Source organism: Nipponia nippon, unplaced genomic scaffold, assembly GCF_047370975.1.
Source record: "Nipponia nippon isolate SJK-2023a ecotype South Korea unplaced genomic scaffold, ASM4737097v1 scaffold_1, whole genome shotgun sequence".
NCBI classification, from domain to species: Eukaryota; Metazoa; Chordata; class Aves; order Pelecaniformes; family Threskiornithidae; genus Nipponia; species Nipponia nippon.
Window position 1 is genome coordinate 158684458 of NW_028262290.1, and position 12337 is coordinate 158696794.

Below are 12337 nucleotides of genomic sequence, written 5' to 3' on the forward strand. Positions count from 1 at the left end.
GGTTAGGAAAGTGCCTTCCTTTTCTTAAAAAAGCAATCCAGTGTCTCTTTGAAATGCAACAGGCCCCCCTCGAGGGAAAGGCATGCTTGAAAAGCTTTCTCAGTGGGATTTAGGAGCTTTCCCTGGAGGAAACCAAGTGGAGAGTGAGTGTCTGAGCCCTCGGGAGATGCTCAGAGCTCTGCTAAGGGAATTTTAACCTACAGAGTACATATGCAGACAATTGTGAAGACTGAGTGATGCTAGGAAAAATATTCCCGCCCTTATCAATATGGCACATTTCTTTGATCCTCAAACAGCGTTTTGTCAGAAGGAGACGAGGCTGTGTCTGCCAGGGAGAAATCTGGGGTGCCCCCAACTACCCTGCTCAGACAGATCGGACACGGCTTTGAATGGGCCTGCCTAGGATGTTTCCTCATAACAAGCTATGCCAAAAAGAAAAAAACAACCCTATTTTAAGCTTAAGAGGTCAAATTTTATTAGCATGTCAACTAAAACACTTTTAAATGAAGGAGCTACGTCAAAGAGAACAGAGATGAAATGGAGGTTTCCCTCCCTGCTCTCTGTGGCTTTAAAGGACTGATCCTCGCTTCATTTCGTCCAACTCAGGGTGTTGGCATTGTGGGAAATGGCACAGTCCTTTCTGTTTGTCTTTCCAGATACTGAAAATATCTTACTAAGCAATGCTACCTCCTCACTGTTTTCACGGCTTTTGGAATTTGACATTTAAATTTGATAAACTCGGAGCTTTTTATGGACAACAACTGTGTCCTACAATCCCTGCCTGCTGTACAGAGAGACTTTGTGAGAGAAAATGGAGAAGTGACTTTGTCAGAAAAGATCTGCATTTCAGCTACATTTGGGAAGTCAGGGTTAACCCGTGGGGCCCAAAACAACTGGAGCCCATCAGCCTTCCAGAGGCCAGGCTGGAGCAGAGAAAGCAAGAGGAACTCAGTGATACACCAGGCGAAGGCAGTTAGCCTTCCCAGGAAGAACCCTGTGAAGAAAAATACATGAGTATTTCAAACCTGCTCAGACTCGTCTATGTTCTGTTAAAGCAATAAATAAAATATTTTCAAATGAGAAAAAAAGGGAAAGAAGAGTTTATTTTTCACGTGATGATGGTGGCTTCTAGCCCCGCGTGGAGAGAGGCAGACTGGGCCAGCTTGGAGAAAGATCTGAATTGCAGATGAGTCAGGAAGGGTTAAAAAGTTAGGGAGCGCTGGCTGGGCTGGGGTTGCTGCTGGCGTGTGTGCTCCAAGGCCCGGACAGATGGGAAGTATACCGGCTTCGTTTGGGCTGCAGCGAAGTTTTGCTGTCTCACCTGGGTAAGGGGCATCCATGGAGCCCTGCTCTGGTACCTCACTCCAGCATTCAAACCTGAATGTTGCTGTAGCTACAGAAATACTACAGCTGAGTGCATTTGTGTGCTCTGAGCCCAGCTGGAGGGGAGCCTGCGGGAGGGACCCCGCAGACATGACCAAAGTGCACTGGCAGGAAAGAGAGGAATCAAACACAGGCATAGTCTTCCTCTTCCAGCATCCTTTAGCTAAAGAGGCTTGACGGTTGCAGCTCACATCACCTAAGGGGAGAACTCAGAGGAGCTGTGGTCCGAGGCATATTTAAATCAGCAAACCCACCTTTCCTATTTCTGACTCTGCCTGGACTGAACGAGAACGAGACTCCCATTGCCCTGGCAATAGCAGCGTGTTTTTCAGTCCGTGCTTCTTACCCCCTCATTTCGTGCTGCTTTTCCTCCTGGCTCCTTTTCCCTCTCTGTCCAGAGAAGGCAGCAATGGCCATGCATTCAACTTTCCAGACTCACTGACTCTTGTTGGGCTGAAGTCTGCTTTATCTGGCCTCCCAAATGCCACTATCTTTCTCACAGAGAGCCCAGCGCAGTACATAAAACATTCAGGATATTAAAAATGCTACTGAGGGCATTAAAAGTAATATATTTTGTGTCCTCGGTCTCTAAACCCTCCAGGATGCTGTCTGCAGCGTGAGCAGCAGCTCTCATTTCCTCCTGTGCTCTTTGACTTGTCTGTTCCTCACACGAGCGTGGGGTCATAGCACCGCTCCGGAGACAAAATCAAGCAGTTTGCTCCCTAGTAAGTTCCCCCGAGTTTCTTTGCAATGAACATCCCAACGTGTCTGGTTTATAGAGCCTTTCCCTCTCGGTCAGCAGTGACTAAAACGGCTTCATTTCCTCTCCTACCACACCAAGTTTTTTTTTATTGCAAACTGCACTTCTACTTCTGTGGAACAGGCAATATAATAAAGTCTAGTTATTAAAAGAAGTATCTCTCTTGATCTTGGAGACTGAAGTTAGGTAGAAGAAAAGGTTCGTAAACTGCTCTGATTTGTTTTGCTGTAAGGTAGCGAAATACCTGACATGAAAATTGATCAAACGCAAGATCCATCAAATATCCAATCGTTTACATTTGTGGTGAAATGCCAATATTTACAAACCCTTGGAAGCTGCGATGACCCAGAAATACTAGGAAAATCTTTAGAAGGAGGGCAAGTGTCTCTTTCTAGGATAGCAGATATGGATGATCAAAGTGGCCAAGCTCTGGATCATGTGCGCACCTGGAGAAAGGCTTTTGTGATTGAAAACTCCTCTATTTTATCTGGTGATATCATCTGATTAGGTGAAAGGCATCATCCCTCCCAACACACTTGCTGACCTATGTCAGTGAGCTGGGCTATGTGAACCCCTGGGAGCGTCGGTCGCTCGTGAGCAATACGACGGCAAGAAAACAAAACCTGCCCACGGGCTGGAGCTGCGGTGCTTCTCTCTGCAGATCATTGCAAATGATAAACTATTTACAGAGCCATTGTAAAACCTGTTTTCACATGGATGTGAGACCCAGGGACTTTCTAAGAACCAAGAAAGGTATAAGGGCTTAATGAAATATTGAGCTTAATGGTTGGGTCAACAAGAACAAGGGAGTGCAAGAGATCTAACGATACATGCTGGGATGGCTCTGAAGAACTGAGTCACTGGTCGTCAGCCTGAAGCTGGAACAGCTGAGCATCCTATGGAGGCATAGGACTCGATTTGAAAGAGATGCTGGGATAATACCAAGCAAGAGTGGAAACTTCATGCTCGTGCCTCTGAGCAATGAAGGCAAATGTACCCTGCCCCCCAAGAAGGTGTGTGCAGGGGGTTTTGTGAGGCTAGGAGCCCCTGGGAGCTGACAAATTAGTAAATAATTCCATTTAAATTGAAGTATTTTGCAAGAAACTGTCAATTTTGATGAAACTAGTTTGGGACTTTTTGACTAGGAAGGCAAAATGAATTATTAAAGTATCAACTAATAAAGTAATTGGAATGAAACTAATTGAGAAAACAAAGCAGAAACAAAACATTTTATACCACTGTAATCAAACCTGCTCAATGTGAGGAAACTAAAATGGGAATTCACATTTCCAGTTTGCAGCAGCATTGCTTGATAACTGCTGAAATGAAGCAGAAGTCTTGCGGTTTACTCAAACTCTGAACAAATAAGGAGAGAAACTTCTCAAGTTTATTTTTTCCTCAAGCACCGCACTAGGCGTAACGGCTAACTATCCTCTACTTCTTGTAGCACCTCTTAACGAAATTGCCAGCACATCATACAGCACTTCAGGCTAGTTCAGTCATTTATTTAGGTGATCTAACTGATGTTATTAATTGCTTAACCTTCACTTACACGGACAGAAATTCATCATCCACCCTCCACGTACAAGCTGCACACAGCCGTGCTAGTCCCTACCGAGTGAAGGTCAAGTTTGCATCTTAAGCATCCTCCGCCTGAGCCGGCTAAGAAAAAAGAGGGGCAGAAGTATAAGGAGAGGTGTGTCCTTCGAAAGACTGCCAGGAAAATTACAGCTTTGATAGCATCATCCTATAAACTCAAAAAGCACAACGTGGGAAATATAATGGCAGAAACCGAGCTCTTTTTCTACATATAAAGAATTTAATTCCATCACTTCCCCTCTGAAAAACACCTTTACCAAAACGCACCTTGCACTGGGTTATATTTCATAGTGGAAAAAACTCCATGATTTCTGGGCTTCTCTGCTTATCAAAATCAGAAATGACAAAGGAGGTTTAAGGAGCTGTTGCACTCAGTGCCGCTTTGCTTTGCTTCTTTCTGCAGATGGTCTGTTTTGCTTTGCTGTGGTGAATACAGCTCCCTGGACTTTTAGCAAAGCAATATACCCATTTGTGTCATTAATAGAGAATTTAGTATGTCAGCAAAGACTGTATTGCTCTCACTGGGTTTTGCCCTTTAGCTGCTGAATCCAGTGAAGAAAGTCCAGGTAACTTCAGTCCCTGGGGAATGCAAACACGTGTTTAACGTGAAGCGTGGAAGGAGCTGTACTGACCTCTTGCAATTATCACTGAATTTAAACCCACATCAAAAGCACCGAGGCTGTGGGTAACCAAGTGCCAGCTGGACAGCCTGCCAATGAGCAACACGGACAGAACCACAGACATCTACTCCCACTCTCCTGCATTAGCACTGCTTGATACTCCCCATTAGTTTTACCCATCATGGCAATTTTCTTCCAAAATATGTGTTTTGTGGCTGCACAGGCAGAGCCAGACCTCTGGTTGCATTGCTGACTTGTGTCTTGCAGGTCTGTGCTTTGTCAGTTTGCAGTGAATCCCAGTTTCAGTGTGGATGAAAACTCATAATAATAACTCAGCAGCATTAAAAAAAGAATAATAATCCCTGCCTCGCTTCTTCCGCCTCCAAACCACACAGAATATGCAACTTGCTTTGATACAGCAGTGAATCTGTGTGACAGTACTAGTTATTGTGTCTGCATAGAAGAAAATACCGATAGCCTTTACAGCGTGACCTGTTGCTGTGTGCTGTTCCTTCAGTCCTCGCTGAGAGTTTGTCATCTGTCCTCCAGACTGTAGGTCAAGGCACATTCCTGGTGTCTGAAAAGTTCTGCATTGTCATCCATCACCCGCAGCTTTGGCCTCTTTGAGTGATAAATTACCAGTTAACGCATGTGGAAGAGGTTTCCATCGTTATTATTACTTGCAGCTCCTCAACATGCTGCTCCTCCTACACAAACAGTTTCTGCCAGGCCCTTTTAAAAACAGGTGACAATAGACAGAGGCAAAACAGTCTCACAAAGCAGATGTTACAGGCACACCAGTGTGCTGCTTTCTCAGCAAAACTGACTGCAGTTTCAGGGCCCCGTACCAGGAAAAAGAGGATCGTTTGGGCTCCATGGTCACAGCACGGGCAGGGATGCTCCCTTCTGGAAGGAGAAAGGGAATGGCAGCCTGTCTGTCTGCAATCTGCCACCTACACCCCACCTCTCCTTCCAGCTGTGCTCTTCATGTTTGACTTGGTGCTGCTCATGCAGAAGCATGGCCAAACCCTCAGCTTTAAAGGCAGCACCAAATGCAAGAGGGTTTTTTTTTAGGACGGCATGGAAAAAAGTGCTTGGAGGGACCAGATTGAGTAGTGTAGTTTGCTCTGGCATGGCTGTAGCGAGCCTATTAATGCTGATTTATTTTGTTTGTTGATTTTCTTGGGCTCTGCAGCCTGGCAGAACACTGTGTTCCTGATGTTCGCCTCCTGCTTCGCCTTTAGAGTACATCAAAAGCTGGTGAGAAGCAAGCCATTTACAGACAGGTCTATTAACTGAGATTTATTGTTTATATATCCACCATCACAAGAACTTTAAGTGTGTGGTGTTTGCTGGACACAAATGTCCCTCCTGTAAGAACATATTTATTAATATCTAGTGCTAGTGAACATTAAACATTTATCCAAAGCTGTATATTTAGAGCTAATGGGCTGCTGAGACATTTGGATGCTGAGTCTCCCAAACACACATCCTTATATCTCATGTTTGAGTTCACCTGCGACATAGCTCTTGAGCACAGGACCTTAGTGACGGACAAAGTCGTCGTAAAGTTCCTCTGGACCCTCCTGTCCTCTCTGTTGGTCTGGCAGCATCATGCAGAAGGGGTTGTCTGTGCAAGGACCACCTGAAATTATGTGGTTCACTTGAATGACGTGAACACCAACACTCAGTATTGCCACTCCAGAGGGCTTAAGATCCAGAGGCTGATTTGAGATTTATGGCATTTAAAACATATATTTGCCATCTAATTTGGAGGTTTTAAACTTTAAGCATATTTTCAAGCTTTTCTCATCAGTCACAGGGTTAGAAACGTGCTTTTAAATAGGGAATTAGATAACTAAGGGTTTTGTGTTATTCTTAGAATCATAGAATGGTTTGGGTTAGCAGGGACATTTAAAGATCATCTGGTTCCACCCCCCCTTCCATGGGCAGGGACATCTTCCACTAGATCAGGTTGCTCAAAGCCCCGTCCAACCTGGCCTTGAACACTGCCAGTGATGGGGGATCTACAACTTCTCTGGGCAACCTGTTCTAGTGTCTCACCACCCTCAGTGTAAAAAATTTCTGCACGTCTTCACAGGAGACGTTCTCTAGCCCTCTGACCATTTTCGTGCCCCCCTCTGGACCAGCTCCAACAGGTCCATGTCCTTCTGTTGGGGGCCCCAGAGCTGGACTCAGCACTCCAGGTGGGGTCTCACCAGAGCGGAGTAGAGGGGGAAAATCGCCTCCCTCGACCTGCTGGCCACGCTTCTTTTGATGCAGCCCAGGATATGATTGACTTTCTGGACTGCAAGCGCACATTGCCAGCTCATCATCAACTTTTCATCCACCAGTGTCCCCAGGTTCTTCTCCACAGGGCTGCTCTCAATCCCTTCATCCCCCAGCCTGTATTGATATTGGGGATTGCCCCAGCCCAGGTGCAGGACCTTGCACTTGGCAACTCCAGGAGCTGTAGACGTAGTGGACAATGAAAGTGCCACCCAAGGCACAGTGAGCTGCAGAGATGCCAGCTCTTGCAATCTTAGGATCTACTCAGTGTGCCAGGCCAAAAGGAAAGCTTTGAAAATCTGACCCTGTGCGCTGAGCTGTCAGTGCTGGGTGGTGAGCTCTTCATAACACAGAGAAAGCCAGATTCTTGATCATAATTGAGTTCTTAAAAAAAATCCTGTTGCATCCTGGGTATGAAATGCCTAATCAAATCATGTTTACTGCTCGGTGCTAGACTGCTAATTTGCTTTGATTTAGACTTTAAAAAGATAATTGCGGATGTGTGCGTCTGCGTAGGTTGCTGTGAAAAGGCTTTCCTCTCCGTTTAATAAGCAGCACATTAATATGGACTGCATTCATTTGACTTTCCTTTTTCAATACAATTGATTTTGGTGCCTCCGTTAGAGGAGGAGATGGAGACAGGGAATGCCGTGTGCTCAGACCAGAGGCGGGGGGAGACAGGGAGCCGAGGAGCAGCCTCCTCTCATGGGATCTGCGGGATTCTCCTTGCCCTAAAGAAACCCTCCTGGGAATAGCAGGGACAGATACTCATGCTTTACAGCTCTGCTCTTAATATTCTTGGGGGCAATTTAACAAAGCTACTTAAGCATTTTTATTCCTGTTTTAGTGTTAATAAAAGTGGAATGAGCTGAAAGTTGCAGGTAAATGTGGCATCAGCATAACACAGAAAAATAATTCCTGTTTACCAGATCACTTTTCTTTGGGCTTAATTCCTGCCTTCAGATGGTCCCAGGGACAAATCCCTGCTCCCATCTGCTTGTGCCCTGATGGTGTTTGTTGCCGACCCTTTGCAGCCTCTCACACAATCAAAAGCTGCCCAGGCTGGGCTATGGCTGCACTCCTGGAGAACAGCTCATCTGCTGTGCTTTACTGTTTATTTTACTCGAGGATGACTCTGAAGATCCCTTTGCCTTGACCTGCACGCAGCTCCCTCCCAGGCGCTGGCACTCACCTGTGGGTTTTGAGTCCAATTAATCAGATCAACTTTTAAAGGTGAAGGAGTCAAGATACTATGAGATCAAGTGTCTGGTGTGGGTAGACTTCATGCTAGGCTGGGTAGCCTGACCCCCTCAGTATCCATGTTTGCAAGGAAACAGTAACTATAGACATGAAAGTGCATCAAAGATGAGAACTTGCTGGCAGCTCTTGGCAGCTCCTTTTTCCCCACTCATAAATCAACACCAAAGCTCATGTCAAATGGGCTGCTGCAGCGGCACTGGGGTGGGATTGCACTGGCCATGCGTCATTCCAATAACCAGAGTGGAGCTCAGTCGATGCTGCTTCCATGTGCGCTGAGAGCAAAGGAGGTATTGTAAAGGACATCCCTGGATCTTGCTGTAACCTTTGTCTGTCCTCTCCTTCCCCTGCCAGCGTGAATCTTCAGTTGTCCATACAGGCAGCAGCACCGCTGCCATCTTCTTGCATGAGCTTAATCATATGCAGAAGCACGCACTGAAATTCAGAGATCTTCTTCCTTCTGATCTTGCTTGCAAAGAGACAGAAATCAGTTTTTCTGGTCTTCAGGGACAGAAACTTTCTCTAGAGACAGTTCTTGTCATTTTTTTTTTTCCACTCATGGAAATGGTAGTGATTAATTCTTGTAAATTTCCTGAAGTGGCTTAAAATGGCTAGCGGTTCTGAAATAGTGTTCAAAACCCCAAGTTTTAGGGCATGCCAGGAGAAATCTCATCATCCTAGTGTGGTGTCTCCAAGGCTACTGATCGGGGGCATAAATTAGGATGGTGAGATCCAGCTCTTCTGCAGAAACAGCAGAAGGAGGGTGCTGCCTGTCAGGGTCCTTCAACCTGTTTGCCGTGACACCAGGCTCCTCCTGAGCCCTGCTTCAGAGCTCTCTTTTGTGGGTTTAGGATTTCTAGACATGGATTTAGACATCTGAGTGGTGGGGTGAAAGATTGTCTAAGTTCAGACTTTGCTGCTACTGCCGCATTTTTAGCTATTGCCTCTCTCTGTAAATGACATTTTACCTAAGCTGGTCTTGTAGTATCATTTGATACAGAGCGCCGGCTGGCCAGATCAGACGTGAGTGGCTTTGCCCTGGAGCATTCACCTGCAAGACCAGGTCCATGTGTCCCTCGCATGGGCAGAGCTCACCTTTCCCTGCATTGCCCCTTTGCAACAGCCTGATGCCAGCCCAGAGGTAATGGAAGGTCAGCTGCGGCCAGCAAGGGACGTCCCCAAGTCACCGTGCAGCAAAGCTTGTTCACCATCAACACGGATTAAGTCAGGAGCTGAGAAACTCTTCTGCCATGTATTCAATCCCTGAGTCACAGCAGTATTTTCCCCTTGAAATTCTGTTTCTCGTGTTCACCAGCACAGCAGTATTTCCTAAATTGTTTTCCTCCGTGAGTACGTTTTGCGCAGGAGGTACAGCACGTGAAGCAGATTTCCCGTATGATGAGAGGATGTTTTGCATACATTCCTTGAGAGACCTATTGCTGCACCTCTGGGGATCTGGAATACTATATCTAATAATACACCTTAATTAAAATAAATAGCGCTCCTAATTATGTCTTTTTGTACCCTGCAATTTACTAGTGCAATGCAGCTATGATAAAAACATTAAATACATACTCATGTGCAATTTTACCCGTACAAATGTACTGCTGCAGTGCTTAACGGATTGCTCCCAGTCTTACATGAAGATGCTGCAGGTCACATTAAGGTTTCCTTAAACTATGTTTTCATAACTTTAAACAGTTCTGCTTCAAGAAGCGGTTTTGTAACTGTAAGGATGCTGAGAGCCACAAGGACAGAATCTCCTAACAAAATACAACGATGAAATGAAAATGGGAGAGAAGAAAATGAAGATAAAGCAATTTATAGCTTATGCCATAAATAAGGCTTCCTCTAACAACAAGATCAACTTTCAGAAGAATGAGCATCTTTGAAGTGACAATGAGGTAATCTTTCCAGGGGAGTTGGGAATGGCTGGCACTTGTGTCTTCAAAAAGCTGAGGATTCATTCTGTTTATGTACATCTTTGCAGGGCATCGCTTCACATCTGGAGTCTCTAAGTGAGCCCCCACCCTGTACCTCTGAGGCACAGCAACATCTGGGTCACTGCAATTGTTTGCTTTTATTTGGGTTTCAGAGTCAGTTTTGGTTCCTCAAAACTTCTGAGTATCTGAATCCAGGCCCATCTGACTTCTTTCTATGTAAATAAATTAAAAGGCTCATTGTGCTCACTCAACCTAAAAAGGAAAATTAAAAATATTGTCTGTCAAGTATCTTGTCCCTTATTAGTCCTCCTGTTTGTAGAGAGGGGGGACTCTTCAGTTTTCAGAGTCACCCAGAATTGTTTTTATTAACTGGAGTAATTGCTTGTTTAGTACTCAAAGTATACACTGTAATACCCCCAGCACAGCAGCCGTGTATGCAATAGAGCACAGCAGCCGTATATGCAGTACAGATGGGATCGCGCTCTCAGATGAACCGAGAAGTGCACAGTGGCTGCTGGAGGTGATTCCCCATGAGAGGAAAGGACGTGCTCCAAAATTGGCACTGAAGAGGCAAACAGAGATGGATTAAGCAGTGTCTTCAAAACATAATTCAAACCTGCTTGTCAGGAAGAAAGGTAACAGTAAAAGAAATAATAAGGTCAACTGTTTTTCTTTGCATCAGTCATTAAGGTCTGTGGTCAACTCCATGAAAAGGCCATTGGAGGAGATGAGATACCTGGATTTCTGCTTATCAGCCCCTGCATTTGGAACTTAGATCAAAAATACCAGCAAAAAGTCTCTTCTTTTATCCCCCCAACCTTGACTGAGATGGGTTTTTTATTTTTTTATTTTATGATAGGACATTGAAAGACCCACAGAAATAGGAAGTGCTGGAACTTGTTTGGACCTCAGGCCTCACAAAGACAATGCTGTGCTGTAAGGGCAGAAGATCACAGCACATAGGGGTGGTACCTGGATCCAGATATCTGGAACTCTCACCAAGGGTGACCTGCGGAGTCTCAAAGTTATGGGCCTGGGCTGGAAAGGGCAGTGTCTTTATGGGTGCCTGCTGAACTAAGGACAACAGCCTCCTCTGCGAAGCTGCCAGGGGAGGCTGGAGCAAGGAGCCTTCACTGCATAACACCCTATTATGCAGAAAGGAAGAGGTGAAAAGGCAGAATGTGTTTCACTGCTGGGAAGCTTGAAACTGGGATATATTTCAGTGGGAACTTGCAGTAGTCTGTGTCCCTCCCCCTTGCTCCCAGCTCACACAGTCTGTGTCTGAGATATTTGTCCCTTCTAGACTTGCTGCAGGGGAGCAGCACGGAGCTCGGGGCGTGCATCTCCTAAACCGCTGTGCGTGGCTGGTCCCAGAAATGATTGGGTTTAGAAAAAGGAAAAAACCAAAACCCAGTGACAAGGTCCTCTCCAGCTGTTTGCTGACCTCTGGACCTGCTCTGGGGACACCTTCTACCGGGTTCTAAACGTCCTAGCAGGAAAAGCACCCCGGGCGCAGGGAGCGCGGCGGGGCAGGGAGCGCGGCGGGGAACCGGGGCTGGCGGGCGGCCGCTCAGCGCGGCCTCTGCTGCCACCTGCCGCCCGCGCCGCCCGGCCCCGGCCCTGCAACAGCACACGGCGCTCTTCTCCCCCGGGTTTGTCCTCTTCTGAGAATGAGGAAAATTATTATTCCCGCCTATCCCAGCTGCCACAGCTTCCAGGGGTTTATTTCCAGGGAATCCCTTTCCAAGGGCTGTACCCTGAGGGGGTGGTACTGCCACCTGTGTGAGCGAGGGACCCCCGCTGCCCATCTATCTTGTAAGAAAGGACGCTGCATCCTAACTTTGCTCACCCCAAGGGCACTTAGACAGTGTGAGGTGTTTCTCCATCAGGAAACACAAAAACTCAGGCCACTTTTAAGGCTGCAAAAAAAATCCTGCGGTTGCCTCCACCAGCTGATGCTGTTTCCAGTTACAATTTTGCCGGAGTGGCACTCAGAGAGGTAGCCGTGTTTTGGAAGAGGGTCCCTGCTGACCTGCTGAGCCTTCAGCTGAGAAGGCTGAAGGGCCTTCTGAGAGCTGCTGGCACAGCTGCAGCCTTTGGCAATACGAGTATGGAGTGGAAGCCAGGGGATCCTATCCCCATCCCTGCTGCACAACCCCTGCTCAAACCTCAGCTGGGACTTCTTGCCTGCCCGTGTCTCTCTGCAAGTTTTCCCAGCAGTCGCACAGGGCTCCCAATGCTTCCCGCGGAGGGCTGGTGTGACACTCGCTTCATTATTGTGTGTGTGGCTCCTGGAGGAAAGTGCTATATATTATAATTACAAAGTGCAGACAGCGATGACAGGCTGAGTCACTTCTGCTGTCCTCATGTAGTTCCCCTCTAACAGCACAGCAGCATCCTGAGGTTTGAAACCTCTTTCAAAACACTGACACCAACCTCCAGGCCAGGATGCTGGGTACCGCACGAGCTGTGTCAGTGAATTTGAA